The 20,340-nt window shown below is 45.8% G+C and overlaps 1 protein-coding gene across 11 annotated transcripts in view; it reads right to left on the bottom strand.

Moving 5' to 3' along the window:
• The window catches only part of ZMIZ1 (zinc finger MIZ-type containing 1), a 449,347-nt gene that overhangs the window by 115,580 nt on the left and 313,427 nt on the right, over window positions 1–20,340 (bottom strand). Inside the window, exon 1 of one of the 11 annotated variants that reach the window (XM_021005995.2) lies at window positions 16,054–16,253. The exons of 9 other annotated variants lie outside the window; for them this stretch is intronic. The gene's annotated coding sequence lies outside the window, so the exon portion shown is untranslated. Of the gene's footprint in view, window positions 1–3,614; window positions 3,633–16,053; window positions 16,254–20,340 lie in introns of those variants that run through there. One more of the 11 variants, XM_021005996.2, reaches the window with a different exon arrangement.

The raw sequence follows: 20,340 nt of genomic DNA, 5'->3' as shown, positions 1-20,340 counted from the left end.
ATAATCCAAGCTACAAACGCACATCCATCCCATCCTGGGCCTCCCCTAGATTCTCTTAACCCACCTAGGAAGCTCCAGCTCTGAATTTCCTTGTCTGGCCAGAAATTGTTCACTGGGTCACTGAAATGGCACAAGGAATAAAAATCACCCAAGCAAAAATGATCTTCTGTAGCCTCAGGTGGATGGAAGAGAATATTACTTTACTTACCCTTTCCTGTCCCCAACACACACACACACACACACACACACACACACACACACACACCCCACCCCTGAACTATTCACACATCTTCATTTTAAAGCAGCAGATCTTCTGGTTTCCCCCTAGGGGTCCTTCCTTCTACTCTTTCCACAATGTATGCCTAAGTATGCTCAGCTGACTGACTGTCTTAGAAGTCCAAGACGAATTAATTGACAGGGAGAAGTGTATGTGTGTGTGTGTGTGTGTGTGTGTGTGTGTGTGTGTGTGTGGCACGTGATCCTCTTCATAATCCACAGACAAGCTCTAGTTCTTACCTTTCCTGTCTCTCATGAAGCTCTCCTCTGACCACAGCCATCAGTGAGTGTCCCACCCTGTCCTAATGCTTTCGCAAAGGACGCAACCCTGACAGAATCTAGGCTGGGGCTGTTTATTGTGGAGTGACTGAAATGTTTCCACTTATATACACAATCCTTGTGTCTGTCTATATCCTCATATTCATCTACTGAACACACATATACAAATATGGTCACACTGCCTATTCAACTCAATTCTCCCAGCCTCTGAAGAAAAGGATTTTCTATTCCCCACTGAGTGTGCCAAAGTTCAACGATCTGTACCCACTATTTCCACAGAAAATACTGTTCCTGGACTCTGGAGGCCCTCTTCCTCCTCCTCTCCCAATGGCCCTAGTTTCACTGGGAATGTTCTGCCATCTTCTAGGCCTATCCACACACCACCCACTGTGGTTTGGTGAACAAACAGAGAACACCGAAGTGAGTGATTAGTCTCACTGAAGTGAAGGAAGCAAATCCAACCAAAGGGGAATGAAGCCGAGCCAAGCCACAGTTAGAAGAGGCAAAGCAACAGGTAGCCACTGAAGATCCCAGAGCAAAGGAATAAGAGAGAGCTATCCATTAGAAGGAAGCCCTATGAGGGAGAAGCCATCTTCTCTATGCCATCTTCCCACTTACAAAGCCTTCAGCAGCTCTCTAGCTTGGTATTCCAAGCCCCCTGAGATTTGGCTATCCCCTGCCTTTCCAACATCTTCTCTTGGTTCTCCTCAATACAAACCCTCAACTCCAGGCAGTCCAGGCTCCTCTCAGTTCCCCTGAGAACACCAGAGACATCTCTGCCTTTCCATTTGTGTCCTCCCTCATCTTCATCTATCCAACTCCTACCCATTAGTTTGAAAGCCTTTATGATGTCTTCCTTGTCTACACCATTATTCTATATATTATTCTCTATATATTCATTATAGTACTCTCACCTCTGAATTCCTATAGTACTGATTGTATCATGTATGACACAACTCAAACCTTTCTGAATTAATTTAGTATTTATTCTTCTAATGAATTTCCCCAATGCACACAGTGCCAAAGTTGGGCAATAGTTCTAAGGTGAGGCAGGGGTGGGGGTGGGGAAGAAAGAGAGAGGAAAAGGGAAAGAGAGAGAAGGTAAGGAAGAGAAGAGAGTGAGGAGAGGAGAGGGATACCACCACACGTTCTGCCAGATAATCCAAGCTACAAATGCACATCCATCCCATCCTGAGCCTCCCCAAGATTCTCTCAACCCACCTAGGAAGCGCCAGCTCTGAATGTCCTTGTCTGGCCAGAAATTGTTCACTGGGTCACTGAAATGGCACAAGGAATAAAAATCACCCAAGCAAAAATGATCTTCTGTAGCCTCAGGTGGATGGAAGAGAATATTACTTTACTTACCCTTTACTGTCCCCAACACACACACACACACACACACACACATACACACAACACATACACACACACACACACACCACTCCTGAACTATTCACACATCTTCATTTTAAAGTTTTTTTTTTCAGGTAGTTGGGGTTAAGTAACTTGCCCAGGGTCACACTGCTAGTGAGCTTCAAGTGTTTGGTCTGAGGCTGGATTTGAACTCAGGTCCTCCTGACTTCAGGGCTGGTGCTCTATCCACTGTGCCACCTAGCTGCCCCCTCACACATCTTCATTTTAAAGTGGCAGACCTTCTGGTTTCCCCCTAGGGGCCCTTCCTTCTACTCTTTCCACAATGTATGCCTAAGTATGCTCAGCTGTCTTAGACTGTCTTAGAAGTCCAAGATGAATTAATTGACAGAATTTGACCTCTCTTCTGGACTTTGTGGATGTTAGGAATTCTGTACTTTGGAAAGCTAACTACCAGAAACGGAGAAGCTGGAGGAGTGGAGTTGAGATGATTTCAAACCTCACTTTGGCCAAAACATTTGTTCCACAGAGAGTGAGTATCCGTGCCTCTGTGGGGTACTGGGCCCCTGGATCACCCCAGTTTCTCTGCAGTTTTTCTGTCTTCCCCAGAAATCTTCACCTGATTCTTTACCATGGTGTGGATCTGACCTGGGATTCTCTAAAGCTATGCCAAGTGGAATACAAGATCTGGCAGGTCCTATACCAAGCTGGATGGGTTTCCAGACAGGCCCTTTGACAGACCATATGTTTGACATCCAAGAATCAAGGAGAATAGCACAGATTTAGAGTTGAAAGGGATCTCATGGGCATCGAATCCAGTCTTCTGATCTTATAGATGAGGAAACTGAGGCTGAGAGAGATTAGGTGATTTGCTCAAGGTCACACAGACAGCAAGTGGCAGAGTCGACTTTCAAACCCACGACCTCTGATTCTAAATTGAATATTCTTTCCATTGTTTTACAAGGTCTCCTCATCAGGCAAAGAATGGGCAAACATCCTCAGGAGAGTAGAGTGATCTGCATAGGAGTGTAGTGTGTGTGTGTGCGCGCGTGTGTGTGCGTGTGTGTGTGTGTGTGTGTGTGTGTGTGTGTGTGTGTGTGAGTGTACATGTATATACACACATAAATGTATGCCCACACCTGTGAGACAGAACCAACAAAAAAAAAATCTCTTTGGGGTCTGAAACTGCCAAAGAGAAAATTTAATCTTGCTAGTGTGTGTGTAATAGGAAGAGAGAAACTTCTTATCGAACTCATCTAAAGTATTTCTCTGAGAAGGTAAGAAAACCATTTAAAGCTCTTATAGGATTATAAGTCCCTCTGACAGGTCCGATTATTTTCCAGGCCTAATTCCATTAGAGTATCAGGCAGGCCAATGGGGCATTCCTCTACTAACTAGAGGGCAAGGGGTCAGGATGGATCTTGATATAAAACACTAGAGGTTAAGAAGATGCAAATCTCTCAAACTGTTTCCAGCCAAGAGGGTCCAACCTACATCAAGTGGTGCACACCCCCACTCACATACACACTTACAAACACCCCTATGTATTCTTCTCTTTCCAAATGAGGAGGAAGGGTACACAGCTCCGGACCATCCCCCTTCCCCACCCCAAACTCTCCATTTGAAATCCCTCCAGCTGCTGGGGAGTAGGAAGGGTTCTCAGCTTCCAAACAGCAGCAAACACTCACAGCTGGCCTTCAGGGCTTCCCAGGGTGCAGGTGAGGTAATGCTTCACTCAGCACTGCAGCAGGACCTCCCAAGAGGACTGTGCAGCTCTAGGTCAATGAATCTTGTCCAACAGCTGCTCTATGACTGCCCTCCAACTCCAGCGGCCATTCACCTTCTTTACTAATGACCAACAGCAGGCTCTGAGGTCCTGGGCCTCTTGGGCCCCACCCCTCAAAGCCTGAGGTGTTTTGGAGTTTTCCCCAGATTTATTCGCAGATTGTTACCTGCCTTTTTTTTTTTAAAACATACAGAGAAACATAGAAGTGTCTGTTGGGTAACCAAATAGCCTCGAGTCAAGAGAGAACCCTGGAGAACTCCCAGTCCCTCACACAAGCTTCACCAGGATTGTTTGTGCCTAGGAGGATACTAAAGTAAGAGAAAGTATAGTATGTTCTCATGCACACATGTGTGTGAACACCCATACCACATACACACACAGTCAGACTGGAGTAGAATAAGGGGTTTGTCCTAGTCTCATTTATAAATGAGAGGGACAGGACAAGATGGTTCTATATTTCCTTCTGTCTTTAAACCCAAGATCCTGTGATCTGATCTCAATTCCCACTGTTCTCCAATTTAGGCAGCCTCTATGGTAGCCCAATTGCCCTCCTCTGCCATTGATTCTTGCTCATTCCTGCCCCCCAGCCTTGTGATACTCCCTCCACCTGGCACACCCACCCCATCCTTCTCTGTCAATTCAGATTGTTCCCACACTCCAATGTCAAATTTAAGCCTGTGCCTTCCACCACGGTAGGCTTCCCTGACCCCTTCAGTCCTCCATGAGGAAGTCTTTGAGACCCAGTGAAGCTCAAATGTCTCCCTTCTCTGAGTTTCCCCTGACACTGGCTGTCTGTACCATACAATGGAGTGCTTTGTTGTGTTCTATTACTTCATGTGTGTTAGTGTGATCTCCCCAAGTAGACTGTCAGTTTCTTCCTGCAGAGGTTGTATCTTCTGCTCTTTCTGGATCCCTCATGGGCCCTAGCTAAAGGCTTATTGATGAAGAAGGTCTGGGATTTGTGAGAGATAGTGACACCCCACTTTATAAAAAGTCCAAAGAAATGGCGGAGAACTGCCCAAGGAAGAAGCAATCAGCTGCTTGCTGGGCTCCTGGATCACCCCAGTTTCTTTGCAGTTTTTCTGTCCTCCCCAGAAATCTTCACCTGATTCTTTACCATGCTGTGGATCTGACCTGGGATTCTCTAAAGCTATGCCAAGTGGAATACAAGATCTGGCAGGTCCTATACCAAGCTGGATGGGTTTCCAGACAGGCCCTTTGACAGACCATATGTTTGACATCCAAGGACCACTTAGCTAAGTTTGGAGAGGCCCTGAGCCAGAGGGCTGGCCACCAGATGACGAATCTATTTTGGCCTTGGCTAAAGACCATCTACTCAGGCGTGGAGGGACTGCAATCTATATCAGCAGAGGAAATACCCATACTAGCAAAACCACTAGGTCTTTGAAGCACTTAGATATACTTTCCAGGAGGTGGTACAACCATATCCTAAGACTTGGGAGTGCTCAGAGAAGTACTTCTCTATAAATCATTCTCTTTGGGGTCTTTCAGCAGCCTTGGGAGAGTAAGGGGAGAGAGGAACCTGAGAGGCCAACATCTTAGTTCCTTCTCTACTTAGGATGCAATCCCCCCCCTGCCCCCATCTCTTCTTTGTGAATCTTGGCAATTCTGAAGTTCTAGGACACAAATGTAGCTTGATGCAAAATCTGTCCCCAGTGGTTACAGTAGGTAATGGGGAAACAAAAGAGAACACACAAATTCCCACTCTGTCTCTCTAAGGTTCCTGCCTGGGGGAGATTTTGTTTCACCCTGGACTACTGCTAAAATGTAAAGCTGGTCTATGATAAAGAAAGATCAGTCCCCATGTCTGGTACTCTGCCAAACTTCAAACCAAAGAATTTTAGAGCCAAAGGAGATCTTTGATATCATCTACATAGAGTTTTAACATCTGAAACTCTTACACCAATGATCAAGGTCTGGACCCAACACTTGAGAAGCACCATTAGCTATTTCAAAGAATTTCCAGATCTGTCAATTAAGGCATTTTTCAGTACAGTGTAAAGGGCATTTCACAGAGTGTCACAGGACTAAGATTCAAATCCCAACTCTAGCACTCACCCTCTGTGAGACCTTGGACAAGTCACTTCACTGGGGCTACCTCATCTAATGAGGGGTTGGATCTGGTGATCTCTGAGGTTTCTTCCTGCTCAAAAATCTATGATCCTACCATTTCATTTGATTACAGAAGAACTCTGTGTGGAAGGTGGGGCAGGCATGGTTATTCTTACTTGACAGATGTGGAAACTGAGGCCCAGTGGGAGTCAATGAAGAAGATGGACCCAAGACTACTCGAGTATTAAAGTGACAGTTAGTAGCAACCGAAGAGACACATTTCTTAACTTTTTGCCTCAAGCAGTAGGCTACAGGTGAATCCAACCTGACCTAACCTGCTAGGTCTGCCAAACGCACAATTCCTGCCAAAAATCCTCCCCATACCCTTTCTACACACACAACTGCTCACTCAAAAGACATCAAAGCTGAGCAGAGAGCACTTGAAAAGTGCTGAAGAAAGTAACACTGTTGGCACTCAAAAAAGGAAGAAGAAAAATGAGGAGTAAGAGGAGAGGAGGAGAAGGAGGAAAAGGAAAAGAAGGAGAAAGAGGAGAAATCCCAACCCAAAAAGCTCCCCTAAAACCAAAGAAAAAATATAAGACACTAGAAATCTCCGGACTGTGGCTGAAATTGGGAAATGGCATATTAAACTTCAAATAGTAGAAAGAGCCTTGGATGAGGAATCAAAAGATATGGGTTCTGGTCCTGGCATCAAATTAGAATGGGAGCTTCCTGAAGGAGGATAACTTGTTTTTGCTTTTCTTTGCAGCCCCAGAACTTAGTGTCTGGCACACAGTAAATGCTTAACGAATGTTAGACGAGTAGTTGATGATGATGATGATGATGATGATGACCTTGCCCCTAATTCACTATGCGATCTTGGCCAAGTTGTGGTCTCCTGCTTTGTCGCCTATAAATGTGGGAGTTGTAGGAAACAACCACTAAGCTCTCTTGCAGTGCTAATATTCTGTGAACCTAGGTTCCATGATTCAGTATACTGGGTCTTGCCACATGGCGCATGGGCTCTGTGATAATAGAAGGCTGGATTTCTCTGAAGAAGCTCTTGACTCCTCATACTTAAGTTGGACAGTTAAGCCCAGAATCTATGAGGAAGTGGGTTACTCTACTGGCACATAAAGACCATATTCTGAAGAAAAGCCCAGTGGCTATGAAGATTAAGGAAAGACCAGAGGATGGGGCAGATTGCTGCATTTCCCGGAGTACCAGTGAAGCCTTCCCTGATTCCTCCTCCTAAGAAACAGTTCCATTCTCCTCTCAGATCTCTTATGCTCCTAGGATAGATTATTTTGTACTACAGTCCCCCTACCAGAAGACTGTGAATTTCATGAGGACAATGAACAAATCCTTATGGTTCCCTGAATGTTATAGGAATCTACCAGTAGTAAAGGCTTTCTGAAGTTCCCTGTCACCTGCAATGCCCTTCCAAGGCACATAGGTGCTGAGTATCATGACAACTCCCAAAGTAAAGTATTTTGAGAAGACCAAAAACCTGGTTTGAAACTTCACTGCTGATGCTTTCTACCTGAGTGACCTTGGGCAACTCATTTCGGCAACCTGGGCCTCAGAGGTCCTTTTTAGCTCTATATTTATGATCCTAATTCATTAATCAACCAGTTTTTTTTTTAAATGGGGACCTACTCTGTACTCAGGCTTGTGCTGGGTGATATATGGGTGATATAGCAAGAAACCATGGCCCATGCCCTTTAGTATTTACTGTCTGGCTGTTGGAAAAAAAAAAACAGGACATATACAGATACACATCCATGACCCAGGCAGTGGCTGACCACCTACAAATGCACAGCTAAATTAGGGGATACAGATTAGAAGCATTCTGGGAGTTTGCCAAGGAAGAAGATGGGAGAGGCCTGGAGTGGGAAGGGAATGCTTCACTGGAGCAGTGAGAATTAAGCTAAGCCCTGGGGAGAAGGAAGGATAGTGCTGGCTAGGCAGAGGAAAGATCCTTCCATGAGGGCTCCTTCCCCAACCTTGACCCAGAATGTCCTCCCTCTCTTCTCTATCTGAATCCTGCCTCCCTCCTTCAGGAAGCCTCTCCAAAGTACCTCAGCCCAAACTGGTCTCTCCTTCCTTTACACAGCACTTACTTCAGCCCTCAATTAGGCAACTAGCATACAATGCCTGGTATTATCAGTTATCTTTTCATAGGTATACAGCATATATACATGAAGTAAGTAATCACTATAGCAGATCGAGAGATGGAAGGGACTGAGTCCAACCCTCTCATTCACTCTCTGTGTGCAAAAACATTTTGCAAGTGAGGAAACTGAGACACACAGAAGAATATAAGTGACATGCCCAGGATCACGCATCTGGTAAGTGTCGAAGGTGGGATTTGAACCCAGGTCCTTTTCCTGACTCTAGGGCCAAAGCACAATCTATAACACCAGTGGTGTCCCACTCAAACAAGTGTGGAGCCACTAAACTGTATATGCTGGCTGCATATTGACTGTATGATCACATATTAACATTATCTATGTTCTGTTGTATTTTGATTTAGTTTGTTAAATATTTCCCAGTTATATTTTAGTCTGGTTTCTACAACTGTGGCCATTTCTGTTGTGCTCTCTCTTTCTGTCCACATACATGCATATACATGTGTATACATACACACACACAAATATACACAATATATATACATATAACCCTAAGTATACACATAATATGGATATGTGTACATATGTATACACACATATAATATGTATAAATATATTAATAATATGCATGATGCACATATCTAATCCCGATGACATTACAAACACCTGGGCGAGGGGAGGGAGGAGAAAGAGAGGCAAAGGCTGACTTTTATGCCTCTCCTGTCACATCTTCAAAAATTTCATTGACTTGAAACTGACCCAATGAGGCCAAACTACATGGGCTGATGCCTCCAAGGAGATGGGCTCTGTGTAACCCTTGGTGTGGCAGGCTGGAGCCTAGGAGGGACAAGTGAAAGGAGAGATTACAAAGCTCTCAAGAATTTCCCTGCAGGAAGAACAGACTGGCCTTTCTGGGGGAATGAACAGCACCAGAAACAATCGAACCAAACCAACCAGACAAAACACCCAGACAGGACAAGGGCATTGAGACAAACTTTCCACTGAACAAGAGTGAGGGCGGCAGGGGATGGTCGAGAAGTGGGGAAGGCCCAAGGATTTCAGTTCGGGGGGGGGGGCGGTAAGTAAGAATGGTCAGACTGGGTCCTGGGTTTACTACTGGCAGCAGAAATGAGATACCTACACTGTTACTCTTTCCAACCCTAAAACCTTCAGGGTTCTCAGTTGCTCTCAGGATAAGGTCCAAAATTAGCTTGGCAATTCAGTGACTTCTCCAAGCTGGTCCCACCCCATTTAACCAACAGCTTCTCCTCCCTGCTGCTTCTCAAATATAAAGCCTCTACTCTAGTAAGGCCAGAGCTGCTTATTCACCGTCACCTGAAAAATACCATGACCATTCCTACCCCTATGCAGTTGCCGACTTTATCCTACCTGAACGCCTTCCTTCCTCTCTGCTTATCCAAACCTACTCATTTTAGGGGCAGCTAAGTGACAAAGCAGACAGAGCACCAGGACTGGAGTCAGGAAGACTCATCTTCATGAGTTCACATCTAGCCTCAGACACCAGCTGCGTGACCCTGGGCAAGTCACTTAACCCTGCTTGCTTCAGTTTCCTCATCTGTAAAATGAGCTGGAGAAGGAAATGGCAAACCACTCCAGGTTCTTTGCCATGAAAACCCCAGGTGGGGGTCACGAAGGGTTGGACATGACTAAAATGATTGAACAGGACTAATTTTAAAGGCCCTATTCCTGTTCTCCAGGAAACCTGCTCTGACTATCCCAGCCAGTGGTATACTAGTAAATGTTTATCGGCTCTCAAAAAAAAAAACTATGTATATACACATATATATGTGTGTGTGTGTATATATATATATATATATGCATACACACACACACACACACACATATAGATACACTTTTATGTTTAATCTACCTGATGAACGGTTTCTCTATCACTTTCTTAAGTCTAGATAATCAACAAAACAACAGAGCAAGCCCTGACTTCTGAGTTGTAAATGTTCCCACTGAAAATTTAACAAGGAGAGCCTGTGGGACATCCCTGGCACATCCCTGTACCTAAGAGATCAGCCAGTTTATCTGGCCATTAGGCTGATGGAGAAACTGAGGCCCACAGAACAAAGGTCACTTACAGAGCAAAGGAGCAGCAGAACCAAGATGAGATTGTGAAGAATGTTAAAGAGGCTAGAATGCTGAGACTCAAGTTCTTCTCAGTATGCCACCATACCTCAAAAGAAACTGAACCAGGAGGGGGTTGGGCAATGCTGGATGAACAGGGAGACAATCATTGCAAAGGGTTGGTCACCTTGGGGGTTGGGGCACCAGCTAGAGCTAAGTTCTGGCTTCTTCCTACAGAGGGATCTCCAGCCAAAGAAGGAACTGAGCAGAAGCAGAACAGCAACTCACCCTCCCCCCCCACCCCAGTTTCCTGGGTTACTGCCAAGGAAGCACCACCCTCCCCAGAGGAGGAGGGGCTGAGCACTGTCTTGGCTCTACCCACATGCTCAGGAAGCGTCTGTCATCTTGGTCACAGCTGACAGTACTGATGAGTAGGGCTGGGAGTCAGGGTGAGTCACTGGGCTGGTTTTGTCAGTTAAGTTCAAGGGCATCTATGTCAAACCCCAAACAAGAAAGGACAATGAGGATCAGAGGGACCAGCTCTGTGTTGGTCAGTGGGGATCCAGAATGCCTGCTGGCTTGCTCTGACTGCTGTGTGGGAGGCAAACAGGAAACCTTGACCTTGAGTACCATGAGCCAGCTAGCTTGACCTCCTACTCACCAACACTCATCTCCCTCCCCTGCCAGAAGCTTCTAAGAATCTGAAATTCTCCTGAGGTTCTTTCATCTCTCTCTGAACTGCTGCCACTAACCTTAGTAAGCCAGGAAGCTCTTACTTAGCTCTAACCTTTCTAAGCCAGGATGTTCTTGTTTGAGTCAGGTCTAACTTCATCTCTCCCTCCCCAGTTCCCTGAAGGTCTGGGTCACTTTTCCAGATGAAGTGTTGGGTCATTCTTCCAGATGTCCTGAGTTTAACTAGTGGGAAGACTTGTCTTTATAACATTCCCCATGGAAATATTTTTATGAACTGATGCCCAGAGAAGTAAGTGTAATCAAGAAAATAGCATACACAACAACTACAAAAATATCACGAACATGTACTTTTAACAGAAAAACCAATAGAGATTCTGGAGAAGAGGTAATGAAGCCACAGCAAAGAGGTGGGGAACTACTGGGTAGAATACTGTATATACTTCCAGATCAAGTTTCTATAATGGATATGTTTCCCAAATTGTTTTTCTTTGTCACGAAGGAAGGGATAATCTGAGGATGGAGGGGGTGTATGCGGATTGGGTTATAAAGACAAAAGGCTCCAATAAAACATTTTAAAAAAAATGTTCCCAGACAAGGCACAGGGGTACACATATATGTGTAGTCCCTGCTGCTGGAGAGGCTGAGGCTGATGGATTGCGGAGTTCTGAGCTTCAACAGGGCTAAAGCTTATGTGGGTGTCTGCATTATATGTAGCACCAAGATGGTGAATCCTGGGAGCATAGGACTGCCTAAGAATAGGCAAATTGACCCAGGTCAGAAATGACACAGGTTAAAAGCTTCTTGGTCCAACAGTTTTGAGATTGGTCTTGTGAGTGGCCATTGGGTTTCCAAGCACGGGCAAGACAGGGAGAGCTAGTCTTCAAAAAACAAAAACAAAAACAAAACCTTCCTGGGAATGCCAGGCAATGGGACTTCCAGAGACAGCATCTTTGTCCAACACAACCATTTTCCTAGCCATCCAACAATCTGCTGGAGCTCTTCTGGAGGCCAGAAGTTCAGAAGTGCAAGGGATTTCAGAGGCTTTCCAGTTTAGCCACACCTGAACAGGAATCTTCCCTATGATATGTGACAGGTATGGAATTCTTCCTTTATTGGGAGGGCTCTGGAAGGAATGGATGATCCACTCTCTTTTCATTTTCAATACACTGTCCTTTATAGTGAGCAAAAAGTCTTTCTTTGCAGCTGCCCCTCAGGGCCTCTGGGACCATGCGGAACAAGGCTAATAATTCCTTTTCATGATAACCTTTCAAATTCTGGAATACAGGAATCATGTCTCCACTAAGTCTTCTCTATAAACACAGTCTTCCTTCTACCAATCATCACCTGGCATGATCTCAAGGCCCTTCACCTTCCTGGGTTGTCCTTCCCCAGATTCACTCTAGCTTACTCACGTCTTTTCTAAAATGTGGCACCCAAAACCAAGTGTAACACTCCAAGTGTAATCTGACCTAAGCAGAATGTGGCATGGCTATCACCCTGCAGCCCTGAACATTCAAAGATTGAACAAGATAGCTGGCCATCATATCACACCGTTGACTCATCTTGAGCTTACGAGTCCATCCACTAAAACTGGCTGTTTCTTTTCCAAAGAATTGTCACCCTCCTCTCCTATCTTTTCTTGAGAAGGTAATCTTTGGAACTCAAGTGTACCAGCTGATAGTGATGTCACTACTCAGATTGACCCATAAATATATGTAAATTCCATAAGGAAGAGAGATACCTCTTCCCCTCTGATAAATTAAAGTTGACACCCACAACAACAATCTGAATGTATAATACTTTATGGTTACAAAGCAGTTTGGTAGGTTCTCATGCAAACATGAACAAAAAGGATAAAGTTGTTTTCCCCCTAAAATCCCATCCAAATCCTTCTCTTTCCTGTGACCACTGTTTAGGGCTGAAGATGGGGCAAGGGGAACAAAGTTTATTTTTAAACCCCAAAGTAAGAATGCTTCTCCTACAGGAAGCAATGAGTTATGGAAGAATGAGCAATGACACTCTCTACTTACTCCCAGCTCTACCACTGTTTCCTGTGTAAACTCCACCAAGTCACTTAATCTCTCTTGCTCAGCCTCAGTTTGCTTAACCGTCAAAGGCCTAACTTCAAATTCTGGCTCTGGGAGTCTGGGCAAGCCACGCTGTTTAAGCCTCAGCTTCTTCATCTGTAAAATGGGGATAATAATGCTACCACTACCCATTTCCTAGTCTTGCTGTAAACCTTAATGTGCAACATACATATGTGTTGTTGTTTCTGTAGAAAATCTTTCTGTGAGAGAACCATCTCTGAGCCTGGGACTATAGGGAAGGAAGAAACTGGGCAGAAAAATGGTCATCCCCTATCAGCATGGTTAAATACCACCTTGATGTACAGCAGGGGTTCCTAACCTGAGCTCTGTTACCTTGCATTTTAAAAAATTCTGCTCGATAACTATACACAATATAACTGCAGTCCTTTGTAATCTTTTTAAAAACATCATCGAGAGAAGGGATCCGTGGGTTTTCATCAGTCTGCTGGAGGAGCCCGCCACACAAAAAAAGTTAAGAACTGCTGGCCTAGAGGAAACATGGTGATTGCTGCTACATTTCCTCTCCATTAAATGAGTGACATGGCCACTGCGGTTGTTTGCAGCTTTCTCAATCTTAAAGTCTATGTAACAATTCCATACTTTCTTTGGGCTTGGCTCCTTCTGTAGTCCCTGGTTACCATTAAGCTCTCTAACAACTAATCACCCTTAGGGAAGGTATCTCCCCACAGACAGGCACCAGCAAAGCCCCTTAGGACCGAAATGACATTGATTAAACACCAAGCTCATGCAGGAAGGCTGTTTTCCTCTTACTCAGCCAAAGCACATCTTCCCATTCTGGGGACCCAACTTGGAGCCAGCTCCCTGGCTCCCATCCTCATGCCCGATCAATTGATAGTTTCATATTGATTGGTGCCTAGGAGGCACTAAGTTACTCTACAGAGAGACCTCACTCTGCCTAGGGGCCCCCAATGACTTCTACTCCGTCCCCTCCCTTTACCTTTCTTAATGCTAAGAGATAAGGCTCAATGAACTGTCTTCCCTTCCATGTCAGCTCTTGAAGTGAGAAGAGCAACATTTCCTACTTCTACCCTCTGGAAAAAGCATTGGTTTGGCAGTGCCAGGCTCTGAATTCTGCTTCCAACTCCACCACTAATCAGCCATCTGACCTTGGACAAGTTAGCTAAACTCTTTCAGCCCCAGTTTCTGCTTTTGACAAAGGGGAGTACTACTACGTACTCTATACCTCTTTGATAGGACTTTGGTGGGGATCAGATGTGACGGAAGATGTGAAAAATCTGAAAACTACTCCTGCTATACAAAGGCAAGCTATTGGTATTTTTGAAAGTCAAAACTTTTTTTTTCTTTCTTCCGAGCTTCTACTTACTACAAGGGAGTACACATTCTTATCATCTGGTTGGTTCTCAGTAAGGAAGTTCAAAGTAAAAATAACCATGACTACAACTTTCATCTAACCCAATCGATGTTGGTCACCCAGACCGACAGGATGAAAAGGGGAACTGACAAAGCAGCTGTAATAGACCTCACCGCTCCTGGGTCCCAGGGCACCTTTCTCAGACAGATATGGAGGGAGAAGACAAGGTTTCCACAGGGGATAAGGAAAAGGCTTCCACTCTTTGCCAGGAGCACAAGATTGGAGACACTCTTGGCCTAGAACCACAGAATTCTAGAGCTAGAAGGGACCTTTGAACATCTAATACCACCTCTCACACAGTGATTATAATGTAGATCCTGACACAGGACACTCCAAATGAAGTACCTCCTGAGGCCCTTACGATGTGGGGATTATGGACAGGCACAAAGAGAATACAACACATGCCATTTTAACCCAAATGCAAAAGACTTTCCCTTTCCAAACTCTGGGGAAGGTATCAGGCACTCATCATCATTTCTGGCCCCCCACACCGCATCAGTCTTTAAGACTACACAATCCCTTAAGATGCTTTAACTTTCTATTGGCAGAAGCTGAGGAAAGGCGTCTTCAGGGCCAAGGTCTTCTCCAACATGACCCCTCAGGAAAGAGTCTTCCAGATAGGACTGCCAAGTATGCCCACCTGTTCTCCCACCAACACCGACAGTACAGTCATGCTCATCCCCTGCTGCTTTGGGGCCAGACTGGAAAGAACAGACATACTCATGACACTGCTGTTTGAATCCTCTCCAAATATTCGTCAGAGGCCCCTCTGGAGAAGGACAGATTTTATTCCTAAGGCCAAGGACCATCCAAGGGAGATGACCACAGCCCTAATTCCTGCCTTGTTCTCAGCGTGGCCATCTGCCAGAAGGCTGCAAGCTTTCAAATCTGCCTGGGGTTGTTAATTCCCCTCACCTTCATCCCACGTCAGTCCTGATTGGATGCCTGTCACAGTGTGTAGCACAAACATCTAAGTTGCATGCTTTGATTTCATTGCAAGGAGTCTCTCCTGACCCCTCTCATACAACTGCCCCCTTTCTCCCACCCCATTTACTCCAACCTTTTGAAATACTCCCTCAAGGCTTTTAAACAGATACTTCCAACCCTGGCACTTAAAGAAAGGCAGCCTCTAGAGTGCTGAGAGAACCTAGCAAAGCTTCTGCCAACTTCTGAAACTGGTCCAAATGCCAAAATGCCCCCTTTGCTGGGAGCTTCCTTGGGAACACTTGTCAGAAGTCTGTTTGGGCTTATGTGACAAGGACTTGCAGGAGACAGTCTGACTGAAATGGTGACATCACCAGGTACTTACGCCTTTGGGAGCATTCAGCAAACATTTTGACAGTACAGACAGCTTAAAGTTTCAAGATGTGCTATGCATGCCTTGGGTACAGGTTTTTAAAAATTATCAAAGATCAAGGAAAAAGTCTTTTAAAACGCCTGCTTAACAGTCAACACTCCACCTTTTTTTTTTGAGATGGGGGAGGTCCCAAGGAAAAGAATAAAATTAGCCAGCTTTGTACAGCTTGTTGAGGGAGGTACAATACATGGTAACTGTATGCAAATATGTTCCACTTTTCCATAGAAGTCTGCCTTTTCAGTCTCTTGGGCTGCGCTCTCTCCATCTGACAACATGCAACACAGGGCTTGCTCTACCCACAATGCACCATCTCTGCCTCTGTCTCACTCACACACACACACACACACACACAAAACACACACACACACACACACACAAGCTCACACTCACATACACACACAGCCTCAGTCAGGCTGGAGGATACATCCCCAGCACCCCTGGGTCTTCCCCACCTTCAGCCCTTGTCCTTCTTCCCCCTCCCCTCTATTCCTCCCCTCCCCCCCTCAACTTACCCACAAGTCACACTTCATTCATACTAGTGCTCCTCTCCTTCCCTCTCGCTTCTGGTGCTGGGGAAAGGGCCACATATGGCTGGGAACAAACAGTTCTAGGCAGCATTCAGCTAGTGCAGAACAAAGACTGAGAGCCTGCAAGGGAGGGCAGCCTTCTTGTCTCTACACAAGGCAGCCAGAAGCTGTTCTCAAGCCCCTGCTCCCCTCTCTTGCTTTCTCCTCCTCAGAGGGCACCCTGTGCTCGCTCACTCTCGCTCTCTCTCTCTCTCGCTCTCTCTCTCTCTCTCTCTCTCTCTCTCCTTTCTCTCTGCCTGTCCAGCTACTGCACAACACACATCAATTATTCATCGCTTGTCTCCGAGTTTCCAGGCAAAACCAATCACAGATGGAGGCTCTGCTAATGGGGCCGCTGCCGCGGTTGCCAGCAGCCTGTTTGTGCTCGGGCGACAATCCTCCAGAGACAATAAAGGGAATCGGGTTAAGCTGGAAAACTTCACACATCCCTGAGCAGCCCTGAACAGGGGAAACAGAGAGAGAGGAAGAAAGGGGGGTGGGGGTTGGGGAAAAGAGAGAGAGAGAGAGAGAGAGAGAGAGAGACAGACAGACAGACAGACAGACAGAGAGAGAGAGATGGGCAGCTAGATGCCAGGCTTGGTGGGCACCATGTCTAGGGCTCCCCAGTGAAGCTAGCTCATGGGCTGGTTTAAATGCCCCTGGTGAGAAGGACATGGATGGGGTTGGGCGAAGGGTGGTTCTTAAGGGGGAAAAAAAATCAGGCACATCTTTTTTCTTTTCTTTCTTTTTCTTCCTTCCTTTCTTTTTTTTTTTTAGGGGGGTAGGAAAAAGATCACCCTCCCCTCCAAATAAATAAAGGAAAATCTCACCTCGGCTGTGTGCCAGAGATATGGGGCGCTTCTCTGGCTCTCTAGTGATTCATTTCTTTCTCTCTCTCCCACCATGTGAGCGTCGCACACACCCACCCTCACACACACTCACACCACACACACGTTTTCAGACAGACACAACCACTTTACAGAGAGAGAGAGAGAGAGAGAGAGAGAGAGAGAGAGAGAGAGAGACAGACAGAGAGAGAGAGAGAGAGAGAGAGAGAGAGAGAGAGAGAAAGATTTTGAGGTGGCTCACATTTCAAACTTACTGGGAGGGCTGGGGCACAGTTGAGGACAAAGCACAGCTCCTGCCTCCAGCCTCCCCTAGAGGTGGCTAACATTCCAGCAGCCCTTGCACTCCCACCCCCATCCCCACCCCCACCTCATCCATTAATTGGAGGCAACACTTGTTTGAGTGTGTCTAACAAATCATCTCTAAAGCCCAGGGGGCTGGAAAGTCTTTAGATTAGGGAACCCTAGGAGCCTTGAGTGACTAAGAGAATCAAACCACACCAGCTAATGAGTGTCCAGGAAGGAAAGGCTGGCTGGGTTCAAGCTAGAAGGTCAGCTAGGGCCCAGTGAGGGGACATTAAAATGTACCCCAAGGCCACATTGTGAATGATGCTGGGGGTGCAGAGAGCCTGAGCTAGGTGGTAGCCATCGGGAGGGGAGGCCAACCCTCAACCTCCCTACCCACCTGCCTGATCAGTGGACGATTTCTAGGGCTAAGCCAGGAGTAAGTGGGGGGGGGAGGTTGGATATCCTTCTCAGTGGGGGCCAAAGGGCCAAGGGCAGAAAAAGACTGCTGCCTGGAATAGGATTTCCATAGTGAAGGTGACATGGTCCTTCCCTGCCCTCTCCATCCCACCCCCTTCCCAGCTCCCCATGCTTCAATCTCTGAAGCCTTGTACAGGATGAGTGTGTACGCACACATAAGCACCACGCGTGCACATGGGACACAGACAGACACAGACACACAGAGCCAGCAGACCATGTGACCTGCTGGGGAAAACTGGAAGGAGGTTGCAAGCTGCTGTAGGCAGGCCAGCCCAGCCCACCCCCTCCAGATGCAGCATCCTGTGGTGGCCCAGACGACTTTCTTGCCTGCCCTAGCCTGCAGCCGGGCAGCCTTTCCCACAACAGCAGGGCTCGGCACCCCACAGAGTGGCAGCCGGCAACGTCTCCCCTGAAGCCCTCAGGCACACCATGGGAGTAAACTCACAGGGGACTCTTGGAGCCGACCAGATGTCACACACGCACACACACACACACACACACACACACACACACACACACACACACACTTCCGCAGAGGCTGATAATGCTTTATCTCCTCCCTCCCCTATGCCCATCACTGTCCTGAGCTGCCTCTGGGGCTCACCCTGCTGCTGTGATGTTGGACAAGTCATTCAATCTCTCCTTGCCTCAGTTTTCTCATCTATAAAATGGGAGTAATAACCACCCCTACCTTCTAGGCTTGTTATGAGGATCAAATAAGATAACAATTGTGAAGTGCATAGCACAGTGACTGGCACATAGTAAGGCATTATATAAATGTTAGCTACTATTATTATAGCTATTATTATTGTTTAAACCTCTCCTTGCCTCAGTTTCCTTATTTGGACTACCTCAGAGGTCTCTTGCATCTATGATTCCCATGCCCCTACTGCCATCAACCTGTGGAAGTTATTTGAATCCTGGCAGAAACAAAATATAATGCGTTTGCTACCAAGAAGAAATAAAGGATGGACAGAGAGTCCTAGAACCTTAAAGCAGAGACCTTATGTGGTAAAATGGAAGAAGCCCTAGTTCTGGAGTCAGAGGACCTGGGTTCAAATCTTTCGGAGCGTGCGTTTCTTAACCTCCTCGTAAGTCTTTAATCTCCTTCTCTGCAAAATGAGGTCAGGCCAGATGGCCTCTAAGGTCCCTTCTAGCTCTGGACCTATTGATCCAGTCCAAGCCTTTCATTTTAGAGATGCAGAAATGTAAGGCCTTGAGGGGAGCAGTAATTTGTCCAAGAGTCCTATTTCTAGAGATGGAGAAGAGAACTCAGAAGGTTTTCCAGTGGGACCTCCACATTTTATCCAACATCTCTCTCAGTGAAAGTATCAGGACTAAGACCTTAGAGCCCAGGTTCATTACAGGGCTCATTCCTCTACATGCCAGCCTATGTTGGGCTCATCTCCTGTTTCGGATTATCAGCCTCCTCTAGTCACCTCCCTCCTCTCTCTCTCTTTCTCTCTCTCTCTCTCTCTCTCTCTCTCTCTCTCTCTCTCTCTCTCTCTCGCCCCCACTGTAGAGCTGATTAAATGTCATTTCTTCCCCATCAGGCTTGCTTCTCAAATCTCCACCTCTCCTCCACACCTCCAAAATCCCCACCAGGGCCTGTTCATTGTTCAGCCTCAGTATCTTCCTTAAAGCCACCCATCTGCCTATTTGTCTTCATAGTGGAAGTATGTTAGACAAATCACTTATCTAGAAATTATGTACTTATTTCTTGTTTGACATAAATCTTCAACAGGACTCTAATCCCACCCCATTGCTATTTGAAATATCACTTTCTATGATGACATTTTGAAACAGAGTTGTCATGGCTTTTCTACTTTCACTCTAGTTAAATGGATTAATTCAAACTTCATAACTTGCTGAATTTGAGACAAGAACAGTGTCACGTTGGAGAAATTCATCCCTATTTCTCTCCCAATCCTTGTCCCTCCCTGCCCCCTCAGGCCAAAGACCAGGACAAAAAAGTCTTCTCTGGGAGCAGCTAGGTGACGCAGTGGATAGAGCACCGGCCCTGGATTCAGGAGGACCTGAGTTTAAATCCAACCTCAGACACATAACACTTACTAACTGTGTGACCCTGGGCAAGTCGCTTAACCCCATTGCCTAGCCAAACAAACCAAAACAAAACAAAAAAAACCCCAAACAAACAAACCAAAACAAAACAAAAAAGTCTTCTCTGGGTCTTTAGGCATGCAGCAGAAGAATATCTCTACTTGCTCTCATCAGACTCAAATTCTACCCACTGCTTCAGGGCCCAGCTGAAGTGTAATCTCAGCCAAAAAATCTTGCCTGACTACCACAGCTATACACACCGACTCTCTCAGCACTTAGATGCCCTTTCATATTTTATGATGATTTCACTCATTCAAAAAATATTCGCTGAGGGCCTACTATATTCGAGACATTATGGAAACTACAGGAATTGGTAATATTTTATTCCAACCTTCTTTTTGATCACATTGGTCTTATAATAACACAAGAGGTCCAATTAGGCAAGCAAAACTCTCATGTATCCAGAAATTAAACCACAAAAGTCAAGGGCCTAATGAATTCTCTAAAATCAAGTATCATTTCAGTGTATTTTATTATTGCATTACACATTCCTTTAAAGTAG

Source organism: Phascolarctos cinereus, unplaced genomic scaffold (genome assembly GCF_003287225.1).
Source record: "Phascolarctos cinereus isolate Bilbo 61053 unplaced genomic scaffold, phaCin_HiC Scaffold_3;HRSCAF=262, whole genome shotgun sequence".
Lineage (NCBI taxonomy): Eukaryota > Metazoa > Chordata > Mammalia > Diprotodontia > Phascolarctidae > Phascolarctos > Phascolarctos cinereus.
This window is presented reverse-complemented; position numbering and strand designations above follow the sequence as displayed.